The 15,409-nt window shown below is 39.1% G+C and overlaps 1 protein-coding gene and 1 long non-coding RNA gene across 2 annotated transcripts in view; both read right to left on the minus strand.

Annotated features, from left to right (window-relative positions):
- The window catches only part of LOC114828690 (BOLA class I histocompatibility antigen, alpha chain BL3-7-like), a 593,411-nt gene that overhangs the window by 482,203 nt on the left and 95,799 nt on the right, over positions 1-15,409 (minus strand). The window lies entirely within an intron of this gene.
- LOC117594964 lies at positions 7,212-8,486 on the minus strand. Its single transcript, XR_004576249.1, has 2 exons — positions 8,413-8,486; positions 7,212-8,214 (listed from the first exon to the last, which is right to left on the minus strand). It is a non-coding gene; the product is annotated as an uncharacterized LOC117594964 (long non-coding RNA).

Raw genomic sequence — 15,409 nt, forward strand, 5'->3', positions numbered from 1 at the left:
GGGTATTGTTATGAATGTTTTTCAATGTCTTTCAACCTTCAATCTCCCTAGAAACTCACACAAAGTGTGGAGAGAAAGACGGTAGACAGAGATGACCAGCTGGCAAGGAAGTTATTTCTGATTTAAAATTAGAACAGTACAAGGCAATCATTAATGTGAGGTGAAAGGGATGTGAGCAAAAACGGAGGTGGTGAAAAATGTAGAAATAAAACGTATAGTCTGTTGGTGGCAATGATCCATATAGAAGGGCAAACAATGGGGACTAAAATATTGAACTAAATGGGTGATTGGGATCAGGTATGTAATGAGGTGAGTTCAGAGGATCAGGTGTGTGGAGGGGTGTGTTTGCAGCCACCAGACTCTGGCGAGCCGGAGCAGGCGGAGCACCGTGGAGGCAGGTGGAGGCAGGTGTTACAGGTGGGGCAACAGCACCTCAGTCTATATTAGACAACAACAACATTTCCTCACAGAGGGTAACAATCTTACAATATTGTTTCTTAAGGATTCATTTAAACAATACCAATAAAATGCAGTTATGTACGTTAAATACATGTATATGTAACTTGTGTGTGTATGTTTGTCCAATGTACCACAGGCAGGAAGACAGACAAAATTACTTGATACATTTATAATGATTAGCATTGTTCAGGTTGGTTTTAATGATTTGTACTTTTACATTTGATCCTGTGGACTAATATAAACAAAATATATCAAGTATTTCAAAGGGTTACTTATTTAGCTGCAACATTTTGTAATCTTTTACACAAAAACTAAAATTGTATAGGCATGCTTTTTATACCACTGGGGACTAAAATTTGTATAAAAATTTGTATAAAAGTTTGTATAATTGTTGAGGCTTTGTCAAAAGACACTTTTCAAATATCACCTCACAATCAACTTGTTAAAGGAGGAAGTAAAAGACTGTCCATTAATGAAATAAATACCTTCCACAAACATGTTGGATGCACTTACCCAGGTATTAATTGATCGGCATCATGAAGTTTCATCTTAATTAATTGCAGGATTACAATTCTACAAATAATATTTGTGCCATCTAAGGAAGTTTTACTTCAACATGGTCTAAGAATTACAATCATTTACATTTTCTCAGTATAAATACATGTATACACTGTATATGAATATTGGTGCAGTACTTACATATCCTAGAAGTCCTAGTAGGATCTTGTGAAAAGATAAACATCCTGGACAGCTCTTAAAAAAAGAAAATCTTCACGATGAACAGAAGACAATTAAAATTAACCAATGATAATGTTATCTGTTACCAGGTACGTTTTGAGAACAGGTTTGATAAAATTGTTGGGTCAACCTGGGAGGGGTTTACTGTACCCATGGGGCCATTGTTATGTAGATCTCATCTGAAAAGTACCAGTAATATGGGCTAAGCCCCAAGTTAGAGCAGGTCTATAGCCACGGCCCAGTGAGATACAGGTGCCACATAGAAGGAAAAACTTGCTTCCTGGTGTTCTCTTTTAAATGGCTGTATTGAACAATCCTGTAATTATAATTACATTATAAAACTGTAAAGTACAGAGCAAATGACTGGAGGTGACCATTATAAAGAAAAAAAGACAAACATTGTGTAGTGACTATCATAGCCTAAATGTCCATTAGCCACTTCCATAATTGGTTATGGTGATGCTTGTCTCATTACGCGCATTAAATCAATTCAAGCCATGATTCAGTTTGATGTTCCATTTAATATAATTTCATGAAGTTTTAACAAATTACTTTGATATTGTTACCGTAGTGCTGAGTGATGGTTCAGAGAGAAAATAATCCTGTAGTGGTAGTTGTAAAGTATCATGGTGATAGCGGTAAGAAACCATAAGCTCCCATAACCAAGAACCAATCCAACTTCCCACACCTGGCCATTTCTCACAAAAAACCACTTCGTGACATGAATGTGACTGACACCTAGTGCCCTGGAAGAGTGACATCCCAAAACAACTAGGTAACACAGTACATGAAATGGCTCCTACACACCAGCCCCATAATTGTATATGGTGTGCACCGAACAATTACCCTTTCACAGAAATATCAAAGGAGCCTTAAAATATATCATAACGTACATCCTCTTTTCTTCCGTAGGTTAGGTTACTGGTAATCCATGTTGTGACCAGGTCTACATCATCAGTCCTTTCATGTAGCCTCCAATAGTAGACAGATCTTTGACACAGGTCTGTCCAAAATCTCTGGGATTGATACATTGGTCCACATTGAACTCTGCTATCTTCCCTAGATCCAGCAACCATTATTTCCACTGCTGAGAAAATACTTAGGGTATGTTATCATCCCAACCAATGTTATGTATGCACATCTCCTGCAACAACATTTTAGGTAGCAAAGTAAAGGGAGATAAAAATCCCAAGGGGTCCTAAATTGAGCAGACCATAGATAACATTTTATGTCTTGTGTGTGACATCCCAAAACAATACAATACATGAAATAGCTCCTACACATTATCACAGAGCATTTCTGGCCACCATAGAGCATGTTACAAAAACCCAGGGATCCATTGTTGAGGTCTAAAAAGGAGGCATGATTTTATCACTAGTTTATATTAATATTCCCATTCCCAAGGTTTAGAAAGTTCTATTGGTATATCTTTATATAGATTATCAATATTTTCTATTATTATCTGAAAAGTGATACTCCTTATTTCAGGGCGTGTTACAGCATAGCTTTTGATTTAAGGCTAAAGAAACATAGCTTCAACCATTATTATATACATACAGTGTCTTGCAAAAATATTCAAACAACTGACAAATTATCAGATTTTATGAATGAATAAGAAATGTAAACATGAATAATAAATGTTAACATGCATAGTACTTGCTGATGAAAAACATTCCCACAGCATGATACTGCCACCACCATACTTCCTGTAGGGATGGTGTGTGTTGAGGCATGGGCTTCCGTAGGTCAACACAACACATACTGTAGCACTTTGAAGAGTTGGATTATTTTGTACTTCGTCTTTACCCTCTGGACAAAACTCTTTTCTCTTAATTATACTTCAGATTCACTTTAATGGTTCACAGGTGGAGGCCAATAATCAGGTACCCAGCAAGCAACACGCCAGTGGCCCACTAGCATTTTACCGCTGCGGCTGCTGAGCGTTTCTGCTATGCATCTGGCCAGCGGCAGACGTTTTATAGTGCGCGTCGCAGTCGGGCCGCTGGTGGGCCGCTTTCATGACAATGCCTTCTAACAATACCCTGATCAGTGGCTCACCAGCGGCTAGCTGCTTTTATGCAATAAACCCAGCGGGATGCCTCATGCCCCAATATTAGGTTTTATATTTAATAATCCTTTATAATAATTTTGGTCTCATCACAAATGACAATGAACTGAATAAAACCTAAACAATTTATTTCAAATAGTGCAAGATGCATACAAAAAAAACATGCATTATACAGCATGCATACAAAATGTGCAAATTAATTTACAAAATCAAATAGTGCAAGAAAAACATGTCCAGCAACAGATAGTAAAATTACAGTATTTTAATGTGAAAGTACAAAATAAACATAATACAATACAAAATAAACAAGGGCTAGAATGGCAGTAATATAGATATGTATGACCTGGCAGCAATCAATAGTTATTGAATATCATAGATACATCAGTGCAATAAGCTTATAAATGGTGGCATAACACTACAACTACAGTCAGAATCAAGAACATTCACAGAGCTATAAATATATTAAGAGGATAATGCAATCGTATATATAACACTGTACATAGCAGCAGTTCAAAAATAAATACAGTACTGCAGCTTAGCAGCAATATTGGCTGTGCTGGAGATGTCATTCATATTCACGGCAGGTCCCTTGTACCGCCGCGAAATTTCCCACCTGCACGGTCAGCTGCCCCTTTCTGGTACCTGGGGACCTGGTTCTGGACAGCCTCATCAGTGGCATCCCGGTTGGAAAGATTCTTCCTTATGGTTCCTGTAATACAGCAAACAGATATTGTACTTAAATGGTCTGACATAATTTTGAGAATTGCATGACATTCAAGACAAATTAAATGTTTCATGAAGACAACATGCTAGTGCAACTATAGTCTTGTTTTTAACTGATTGTAGAGGCAGCTGTGCCCTCGGCTTGACAATATTTTCAGTCAGACGTTTATCAGAAGCTAAAAAGAACAATGTCAATAGCTTAATAGTGAAATAAACAAAACTGCCATATACATGTAATTTCAGAAAGGCTGTACAGTATTGCATTTCAGGAAAGGGCACACGTTCAGACAAATTCAGTTTCATTAAGACAAGATGCTAGCGTAACAATAGTCTTGTTTTTACCTGATTGTAGAGCCAGCTGTGCCCTCAGCTCGACCTTCTCTTCAGTCAGCCACTTGATCTTTTCTAAATGTTCAGAAAGTAAAGACAAACAGTTAATTATTCAGTCCTAAATATCTGGTTATTTTATAATCAGAACTCAAATCGCAGTGCCCGCCAAAATGTTCATTCTTACCTTCTTGTGCAGAGCTAAAACGTCCCCCTACCTCTGCCTTTTTGCCCTTAAAAATAAATTGAAATTGACAAATTAAATTGGAAGAAACATGCTTTAATAACAAGTTAAGCATCTGGGTTAAGTGAATGAACCCACACTTATGTAGCCATCCTTTACATGGTGGCATGGAGTACCTCTCTGGTGCCTTGGAGTACTGTGAACATAAAAGTTGGTGACCAGGTAAATATGGTGAAACCAAGTAAACATTATGAGATCAACATGTAATTCACATACCTGGCGTGGAACTGCTGCCACACAGTCATCCTCCTCCGGGAACAATACTACAGAAAACGGCATCACCTGAAAGCAATGTTTATAAAATAAGTTAAAAAAAACGGCAGCATAAGACACACAGGCTAGCTAAAAACAATGTGGATACACAGACACCTCATTAACGGAATTGAAACAAGTCCACATGTGGATAACGTTACACAAAGAAACACGATTTAGCCAACGTTACGTATCAGTTGATAAAAGTTACAAGGAGTAAGCCCATATTATAAAATTCAAACTTGTTGATACCCTAAGAAACACAATTTAGACAAGTTAGCTAACGATGTTACCACACCTGTTAAACTGTTGATATGCGAACATCCCAAATTGAGGATAAACAAAGAAACAAAAAATAGAAAGCAACCAAACTTGTGGACACACGAAGAAACAAGGGTTACTGTAGGTATTTCATCTCAGGACAACGCTGTTTATTTCAAGCTCTGTTTCTATAACTTGTTTTCCCGCCAATGGTTTAGAACTTGCGAAAACAGTCATTACATTCTTACTCCTAACACTTAACGAGAGTTATTTATAATAGAACAAAACTCACCATAGATGTAGGTGACTCTGCTGTCCAAAAAATCCTTGAACTTCGTTTGTTTTGGGAGTTCATCAAATTGTAGTAAAACAATGTGATAATCCACAAGTTGTATTGTCCAATTCAGAGCATATAGTGTTGAGATAAATAAAGTTTAAATAATGCTGATTTAAGAACCATGTATTTCTAAGATTTTGTTTTATTAAATTGTATGCTGCAGCCAGGTTAGGAAATTATGATTGAATACAATGATTATTCGGGTTTAAAACTCCATCATTCTGTTGTAATTCTCACACCTTATCACTGGGAAGAATAGGTCAAGAAACCGCCTTTGTCTCACACTCACTCACACTCACTCTGACTTCTCACCTGTTTTATTTAGAGAGATTGGATTAAAACCAACAATTAACATGCAAAAGAAACCGCCTCCTATACAGCAGGAAAAAACCTTCTGGCTCCAACCCCCTGATGTTCTAGTCTAGGTTAGGACAATAGAATGCTAATTTCTGGAACCTTGTAAAGGAATTCACATCTGTATGCAAGAATCTGTTGATCTGTAACCGAAAATAACCCCAAGGGGGAGGAGTTTAGAGCATGTCCTTCCTCATTGGACAGCGAAGAAACCAACGAGATTCGTCCAACATGTCACCATGCCAACGAAGAGCCAATAAGGATGGTTTTTACTCATAAGAATGAAAAGTAACCGCCCGTGTTTAGAGGAATAAAGCCGGTAGAGAAACGATTATCGGGGCAAATAGGTGTGGAGACTTACAGGTTAAAACAACTATTTTACCGCTGTTGCGTAATTCATGTATTCTGACTTATCATTTTCTATTAATACATTTTTGTGTTAAATCTTCATTCGGACCGAAGCCTCGTACTTCTTCAGAGATTCCGATACACGTAAATTCTCAACAATAGCTTATACCTTATACACTTTGAATAAGACGAGAGAACCAAGTCGCTAAAATGAATGTTCCTTCTAGTTTTCACAGTACTACAGCGTGGGATCCAAATGGCTATTGTCTTGCCTTACACATGTGCAATTCGCTATAGCGCCATCTACGGGCACGGTGGTGTTTAAACACAGTAAAGAACTGTCCCCCATGAAGCATTAAAATCAAGGCTATAGACGAGTAGTTGAGCCGGTACCATACAGTGGAAAATGACCATTAGTTTGGGAAAATATTATGGTAAGCAATGGCGAGATGTGTTTACTGTACATGTCTACAAAAAGGACCTTTACACAAACAATAGCGCAATAGTCAAAGTCTATTTTATTTATAAACTACCAATGTTTACCAAAATTCTGTACACTAACATTTTACAATATTAAAATAAATCAAATAATCAGTAAAAGAATAAAAGGGGTACGATAACATCTCTGCTGGAAGAAAATGGCAACACAAGCAGATACAGCAGACTAAAGCGCACGCCCTCTTTTCGGCAGCTAGCCACCAGCGTAACGCAGTCGGGCCGCTGGTGGAAAGCCGCCTGAGATGCAAATTAGCTTAGGCAAATTGAGATCAGGAGAAAAGTGGCAAAAGCTGGTTGCCCGTTGGCTGTATGACATTATAGCCGCCGCCAGCCCGCCAGCGATTGCTCACTGTAGATTTCAGTTAAATACATTTTCACGAGGTAGTCCTATTTTAATGTACTTTTGTCTAGATCAGGGGTTCTCAAAGTCTACATTCAAAGGTCCAAATCTGAATTTTCATCAATGACAAAGGTCCGGAACTATTGGTAATTACAAAAAAAATGTTTTATAAACATGTAAAACAAATTAACATTCATTTTATGAAAAAATAAGGTTTTGCATTCAAAATACATGGATAACAAGTGCAAAAGTGGTTAAACAATTCAGTGTCTGGATTTTTATTAACAAAACACCACAAAAGTTACATGCATGGTGCAAAATACAGAGCAGTCAGTATGTTGTTTTGGTCTATACAACAAATTTTGCCCTTCATGACAACTATGAGGGGGGTGAATTTATTTATAACTCATCCGTTTAGTTAATATTAAAATTTCTGCATAATTAAGGGCGTGGTCCACTCCGTTAACTGACAGGTGGATTGTCACTGCTGTTGGTCTCTAACTCGCTCTCACTAACTGTTTGTCTGCTGTTAGCTGTTAGCCAGCCGTCACGTTTCTTCCTCAGGTAATTCCAGCTGCTGAACTGGACATATCGGCCATGTTCTTGCTTTTTTTTCTGGATTATTTCATACAATTTAATACACGCATTATACCTTCGCCCAGCCCTTTGTATTCCGTCGTTGTCGAGTATCAAGAGAACAACCAGGGCTGTTTTTCTGTTGTTTTCCTCTGTGAACATGCACTCATGGATGTCTGACAATTTTGTTGCTTTTATGTGAAGATTCCAGATTTAAAAACGTGTAAAACGTCTATAGATATAGAGTCTACACTCGTTCTGCGGTACCGTTGCTCTCACTGAACAGACTAACGTTAGATATGCTTATGTACCGTCAGATGCAAATTCCTGGAGGTGTCAGTGCTTTCCGTCCATGCAATAAACTAATGCACACCTGAATGAGCACGGATTTCTAGCGCATTTACTTGAACTTCTTAGGTAATAAATATGGTTTGACCGATTTGAGAGGCAGCCAAAATAACATTTTGGCTGAAGTGCTGGTCTAGATGCACATCACTTCAACCAGAGATGTAACTAAGATCACAATACATTCAGGGCTTAGCCCCCCACAACACCCCCACCCTCTGGTTGAGGGGTGTTGATAAGATCTGGGGCTAATCATAAAAGAACCAGGGCTATAGCCCCGGAAGCCCAGGCCTAACGACTTCCACTTTCACTGTAGTCTTTCCTCTCTTGTCTGTGATTCTCCCCTGTGAAGACAGAAAAGGGTTCTCTTAATTCAGTATCAAAAATGAAACATGGACTGAAAAGAATCGCCTAAATCCTTGAGATTTGATTCTTAGAACCTTCTACATTAATTTAAACTATTGTAGCATTATTACATGAAATGAAGTGATGGGGAAAAAGTTGACATTTCAAAGACAGACAGACATCCATGAGATATTCACCTGTTTGCTTTTGGTAACAGACATCATACATTTGAAGCAGACTTATTGGAGGAGTTGGAACCATCATCAGAAGTTACAAGCAAACAGGCAAAACTACACTTTAAAACAGGTACAGTCAAGCAAAATAAATCCAAAAAGACATAAATGTTTAGTAAATGGTTTGATTTATTTTTCAGTGCAATCTTTAGAATAAGAAACAACGTGAAGGCTCTTACTGTTAGGTGGAACGAAGCCTGAAACACAGAAGAACATGATGTTACTGATACAATTCAACAGTTTTCTGAAGACTGCATTTCTACTCCAGAAACATCACGTAAAACATGGCAACACAACTCTGTATTTAGGTGAACCAAACAGCCCTTACCTTTATCAGAACTAAATACAAATGCACACAATAAAAACACATTGATACACACTAGTATTCTGGCACTTCTACTTCATCACTAGAGAATTATAATACGGTTACAGTAAGTGCAGTGTGCAATGCTAACGTTTTAGCGTTGGACACTGAAGGGCCAGTTGGTCTGAAATCTATTGGCCTGGACTAATTCATAGCCAGCTTGTTCTCGCATTAAAATGTGTCTGTACCGCTTCTTCTCCCCCCTAGAAGTGGTAGAGTACCGTTGTAGTCTTTTTGACCCATAATATTCGATGGCTCGTCTGTTTTGACCAATCATAGTCCATAGTGCATTCTAGAGCAGGATCCAAACATTGCATCATACAAGGCAAAGTGATATGCAATAATTTTGTGTGAAGCAAAGCTTCAATATTTTGTGTTTATTACAGTTTTTTACAATCGCTATGACAGTTTTTTCAATACATTTAACAAGTTTCCTAAACTCTAAACACGGCTAGCACAACATCCATCTTTGTAGGCTATACATTTAACACATTTCTTGTTGCTTTGACACAAAATGCATACAGTTAACACAAATTTAAAATGCTTGAACTTCTTTTACACACAAGCTCAACCAAGACCAAAACAATGTAATTTTACAGTCAAATTTACAAATGCTTTCACACTGTATGTCAGAACAGATAACACCATGTTCTAAACCTAACCTTACAGGCTAAAGTCAAGGTAAACAGCTGTGTATATTGTGAATTGAAACACAAATATTTTCCCTGTATCTTATTCCATTGCTAATGAGAAACAGCTTATTGAAGTTATGCAAATATATAAATCACAGCTGATTCCCATCTAGGAAGCACACTCAGGTGTTGAGGTTCTTTCAATCGCATGATCATATGTTCTAAAAGAGTACTCTTTGGGCTGATATTGTGTGGAAAAGGAACAATATGGAGCAACACAAAGAAAGAAAGAAAGAAAGAAATGCCTGCACGACGGAGAGGAAGACGAGTACCAGGACAAGGGAGAGGAGTGGGACAAGGACAAGGACAAGGGAGAGGAGTGGGACAAGGACAAGGGAGAGAAGTGGGACAAGGACAAGGGAGAGGAGTGGGACAAGGACAAGGACAAGGGAGAGGAGTGGGACAAGGACAAGGGAGAGGAGTGGGGCAAGGTAGAGGATGAGAACATGTGGCCAAATGCAGAAGACCGGGCAGATTAGAAGATTACTTTGTTTTTGTTATTATTATTCCAGTGCTTTTTCTGTTTGTATATCTTGCAGCAATGTCCTTTTACAAATAAAGTCTTTACTGCAGCAATTCTGTCTCTGTCTTTTTTTTTCTCATAAACTGTACATTCTATAAAGCTACTCTAAGATGGTCATTCATTTTTTGTATTGAATTTCTGCAGCAAAAGAAACAAAATGCATGCATTTACTAAACCCAACAAAACAAAAATGTAGAGAGGCATCAAAAGAAACTGCAGTGCAAAACACAATCTATGATCAATACAATATACTGTCTATTGTATAAGGGCAGACCTGATACATAAAATAATGCAGTTTCTGTAATTTCAGCTGATGATAGTGTTTTTTTTGTCATTGTGTTATGATTGACTAAATGTTCCTGTTGGAAGAGAACATGTGTTAGTGTTTTGAATAATTATTTGATTTTGAAACATGTCTGCAGTGTTTTGTTAGACATAGTGTATTGCGTTAGTGTATTATTGTATTTTGTAAATTAGTTTTGGAGTTTAGTTTACAATGTGTGATTTTGAGCATGAAATGAATCGTTTTGCCAATTGTGTGTTTTAGGTGTGTTGGTGCGTTAAGAGTTTAGGAAACTTGTTAAATGTATTGAAAAAACTGTCATAGCGATTGTAAAAAACTGTAATAGCAGTGTTTGGATCAGTGGAGGCTGATCTAGGATCAGAACATGCCCTTCCTGTAGCGGTGGATCAGCTCTGACACGTTCTCCTTACACACCTTTATCCAGCCGTCCTCCTGCATGTGATACACTGGACAAACACACGCACATATAAAAACAGTTACATATAAGTAGCAGGGCAAAACCTTTCACAACCTGAAATCAAAAGTTTTTCACCACTGTACAGTTTAGCACTATACCTAGCTGGATCAGTTGCAGGAGAGCAAAAGTCCCTAGGTCAAGCTTTGGATCCATGATGATGTATCGCTGTTTGGGTCTTTGCGTGTCAAAATTAATAACACTGTTTTAATTGCCAAATAAGGCAGATAATATAACTATAATGAAAACATTGACCATCAACTGCAGTCATTCTCTATTGGTTTAGCAATATTGATATATTAACATGTTGAGTAAAAAAAAAAAATGAACATGAAAATGACTTGGATAAATAACAAATTAAACAAACAGCCCTGTTGTCCCAAGCAAAAGCTAACTAATGTCTTTTGCAGCTTTCTATCCTCATACATGTGCGTTTCTAACATGGATCTGGTCCAAATATGAAGAGCAACAAATTAGGAGTATTGAAATAATGACACCTTTCTGGTTAGCTAACTGCAACAATAAGATAATGTTGAATTCACACCAGGAATTTACACAACAAACAATATCTTCACATATATAATTTATACATTTTACTCACAACATTGCCAGAGGTAGTAGTAAAGGTAGCATATGCTTTAAATAGTTTATCACTGATTATTACTGGTTCATTACCTACTTACAGTATTGTCAGATGAATATATCTGTATGACAGAAAGGAAATTCAAACAGCTAATTCAATCAGAACAACATGTGGGTTATGTGCTTCAGTTACCAATGTAGCTTCCAGCTGAGGCTCTAGAGACCACAGCCACAATGACACCATGGCGGAATTTGAAGGCCAATGTAGTGGTACCATGGTTCAGATATATGGACACACCATCTTGACCATCAAGGCTGTATGACTTGAGGAACCCTGAGGGCTAGAGAGAGAGAACAGAGGAGAACAACTTGAAGAAATGCGTGCGTGTCTCTCTCTCTCGCTCTGTAAATGTGTATCTACTCCCAACAAAGCAATACCGTACAAAAGGAAACATCGTTTTGATTATATTAGGATAAAAAAAAACAGATACAACACAAAAATTAAATAAATATTTGCCAAATATGGATTTGGCAAATTCCTTAATTGCTATTTCAAAATGAAAGTGATAAGGTCGATGAACAAATACGATTTCCCTTTTCCAGTAATCTCTCCACAAAGTTGCGAGTGGGAATTATAGCCACTTACACTGAAAAGGGGCATGATTCTATCAAAAAAGACAATGACCTTTTTAAACAGAATTAAACAAATTGACTTAGATGAAGAAAAATATCCCATATGGAAAATAAATATATTTTTGCAATGCAAAATGTTTATAGAATATATGATGACTACATGTCAAATACATTTAACGTAATTCAAAATACATTTCAGGTATCAAAATGTATACTCAGCAAAAAAAGAAACGTCCCTTTTTCAGGACTGTGTGTTTCAACAATAATGTTGTAAAAATCCAAATAACTTTACAGATCTTCATTGTAAAGGGTTTAAACAATGTTTTCCATGCATGTTCAGTTAACCATAATCAATTAATTAACATGCACCTGTGGAATGGTCGTTAAGACCTTAACAGCTTACAGAGAGTAGGCATTTAAGGTCACAGTTCCAAAAACGCAGGACACTAAAGAGACTTGTCTACCGACTGTGAAAAACACCCAAAGAAAGATGCCCAGGGTCCCTGCTCATCTGCGTGAACGTGCATTAGGCATGCTGCAGGGATACATTGCCATGTCAGCACCGGGTACCACTCATCTCCACTACAAATAGGAAAAAGAGGCTACAATTTGCACAAGCTCACCAAAATTGTAACCGAACTCGCTGGGCAATACGGACTTTCAGCTCCCTGCAAAGATTTTTGGCAGAACACTGACATTGCTGTCATGCAGAAACACACGCACAGAACGAGCAGTATGGCTGGTGGCATTGTCCTGCTGGAGGATCATGTCCAGATGAGCATGCATAAAGGGTACCACATGAGGGAGGAGGATGTCTTCCCTGTCCTGCAAGGCATTGAGATTGCCTGCAATGACAACAAGCTCAGTCCAATGGTGATGTGATATACCGCCCCAGACCATGACGGACCCCCCACCTCCAAATCGATCCCACTCCAGGGTACAGGCCTCGGTGTAACGCTCATTCCTTCAACAATAAACACGAATCCGTCCATCACCCCTGGTGAGACAAAACCGTTATGAAAACCGTTATGAAAACCGTTATGAAAACCGTTATGTTGCACTTTATTTTGCTGCAAAACGAATTGCGCCTCGGGGATAATAAAGACTCCTTGAACTTGAACTTGAACCGTGACTCATCAGTGAAGAGCACTTTTTGCCACTCCTGTCTGGTCCAGCGAAGGTGGGTTTGTGCCCATAGGCGGCGTTGTTGCTTGTGATGTCTGGTAAGGATCTGCCTTACAACAGGCCTACAAGCCCTCTCCAGCCTATTGCGGACAGTCTGAACACCGATGGAGGGATTGTGTGTTACTGGTGTGACTCGGGCAGTTGTTGTGGCCATCCTGTACCTGTCACGCAAGTGTGATATTCGGATGTAGCGATCCTGTGCAGGTGTTACACGTGGTCTTCCACTGTGAGGATGATCAGCTGTCCTTCCTGTCTCCCTGTAGCGCTGTCTTAGGCGTCTCACAGTGCGGACATGGCAATTTATTGCCCTGGCCACATCAGCAGTCCTCATGCCTTCCTGCAGCATGCCTAATGCACGTTCACGCAGATGAGCAGGGACCCTGGGCATCTTTCTTTGGGTGTTTTTCACAGTTGGTAGACAAGTCTCTTTAGTGTCCTGCGTTTTTGGAACTGTGACCTTAAATGCCTACTCTCTGTAAGCTGTTAAGGTCTTAATGACCATTCCACAGGTGCATGTTAATTAATTGATTATGGTTAATTAAACATGCATGGAAAACATTGTTTAAACCCTTTACAATGAAGATCTGTAAAGTTATTTGGATTTTTACAACATTATTGTTGAAATACACAGTCCTGAAAAAAGGACCTTTGCTGAGTATATGTATGTTAAATATTATATCTAAATATTATATCTAAATCTTAAATATATATCTAAATCAAAATGTGTCGCCAAGTGTAAAGCTAAATATTAGGAAATATTCAAATCCCCAAGGAAACCACGCCCACTGCAGTGGCTTCAAATCACGTTGCACCACCCCCATCCCATCCCCCTTTATGCAACAGCATCCCAGTTTGCATAAAGAACTCAAATTAAAACAACTTAACTTACCGTTGATGTTGTGGACTGGACCGGTGGAGGTACACCATGGAGTGCAGCCCGCACACCTGCAATGACCGCCTGTTCAATGTCTCCTAGACCTAGAGAACCGGCCATGCCTGCCTTTCACCTAAGTCACAGGTGTCGAACCGGTTCCACAAAGGGCCGAGTGTCTGCAGGTTTTTGGTTTTTCCTATAAATTGGTTCCTAGTTCATACCTACACAACCAGGTGAGGGTAGAAACTAACCAATCAGTGACCTAATTAACCAATCAAGTACAAGGAGAGAGCAAAAACCTGCAGACACTCGGCCCTCCGTGGAACCGGTTTGACACCTCTGACCTAAGTCCTTTGCTTTCACTACAGCGTCTTAGTGTGGGGTGGGAGCGGGGTGAGGGCGGTGCAGCGTGATTTGAAGCCACTGCAGTGGGCGTGGTTTCCTTGTGGATTTGAATATTTTCTAAATATTTAGCTTTACACTTGGCGACACATTTAGATATAACATTTAGATTTAACATTTAGATTTAACATTTAGATTTAACATTTAGATATATATTTAACATTTAGATATAACATTTAGATTTAACATTTAAATATAAATTTAACATTTAGATTTAATATTTAGATTTAGATTTAACATTTAGATATACATTTGGGATGAAAATCAGTACCTCCAAATCCGAGGCCATGGTCCTCAGTCGGAAAAGGGTGGCTTGCCCACTTCAGGTTGGTGGAGAGTGCCTGCCTCAAGTGGAGGAGTTTAAGTATCTAGGAGTCTTGTTCACAAGTGAGGGAAGGATGGAACGGGAGATTGACAGATGGATCGGTGCAGCTTCTGCAGTAATGCGGTCGATGTATCGGTCTGTCGTGGTGAAGAAAGAGCTGAGCCGCAAGGCGAAGCTCTCAATTTACCGGTCAATCTACGTTCCTACTCTCACCTATGGTCATGAGCTTTGGGTCATGACCGAAAGGACAAGATCCCGGAAACAGGCGGCCGAAATGAGCTTTCTCCGCAGGGTGGCTGGGCGATCCCTTAGAGATAGGGTGAAATGCTTGGTCACCTGGGAGGAGCTCAGAGTAGAGCCGCTGTTCCTCCACATCGAGAAGGGTCAGCTGAGGTGGCTTGGGCATCTGTTCCGGGAGGAGACCCTGGGGAAGACCTAGGACACGCTGGAGGGACTACCTCGGTGTCCCCCCGGAAGAGCTAGAGGAAGTGTCTGGGGAGAGGGAAGTCTGGGCATCTCTGCTTAGACTGCTGCCCCCGCGACCAGGCCCCGGATAAGCGGAAGAAGATGAATGAATGAATTATATACATTTAACATTTAGATTTAGATATAAAATTTAGATT

This window comes from Esox lucius, chromosome 10 (assembly GCF_011004845.1).
Source record: "Esox lucius isolate fEsoLuc1 chromosome 10, fEsoLuc1.pri, whole genome shotgun sequence".
NCBI classification, from domain to species: domain Eukaryota; kingdom Metazoa; phylum Chordata; class Actinopteri; order Esociformes; family Esocidae; genus Esox; species Esox lucius.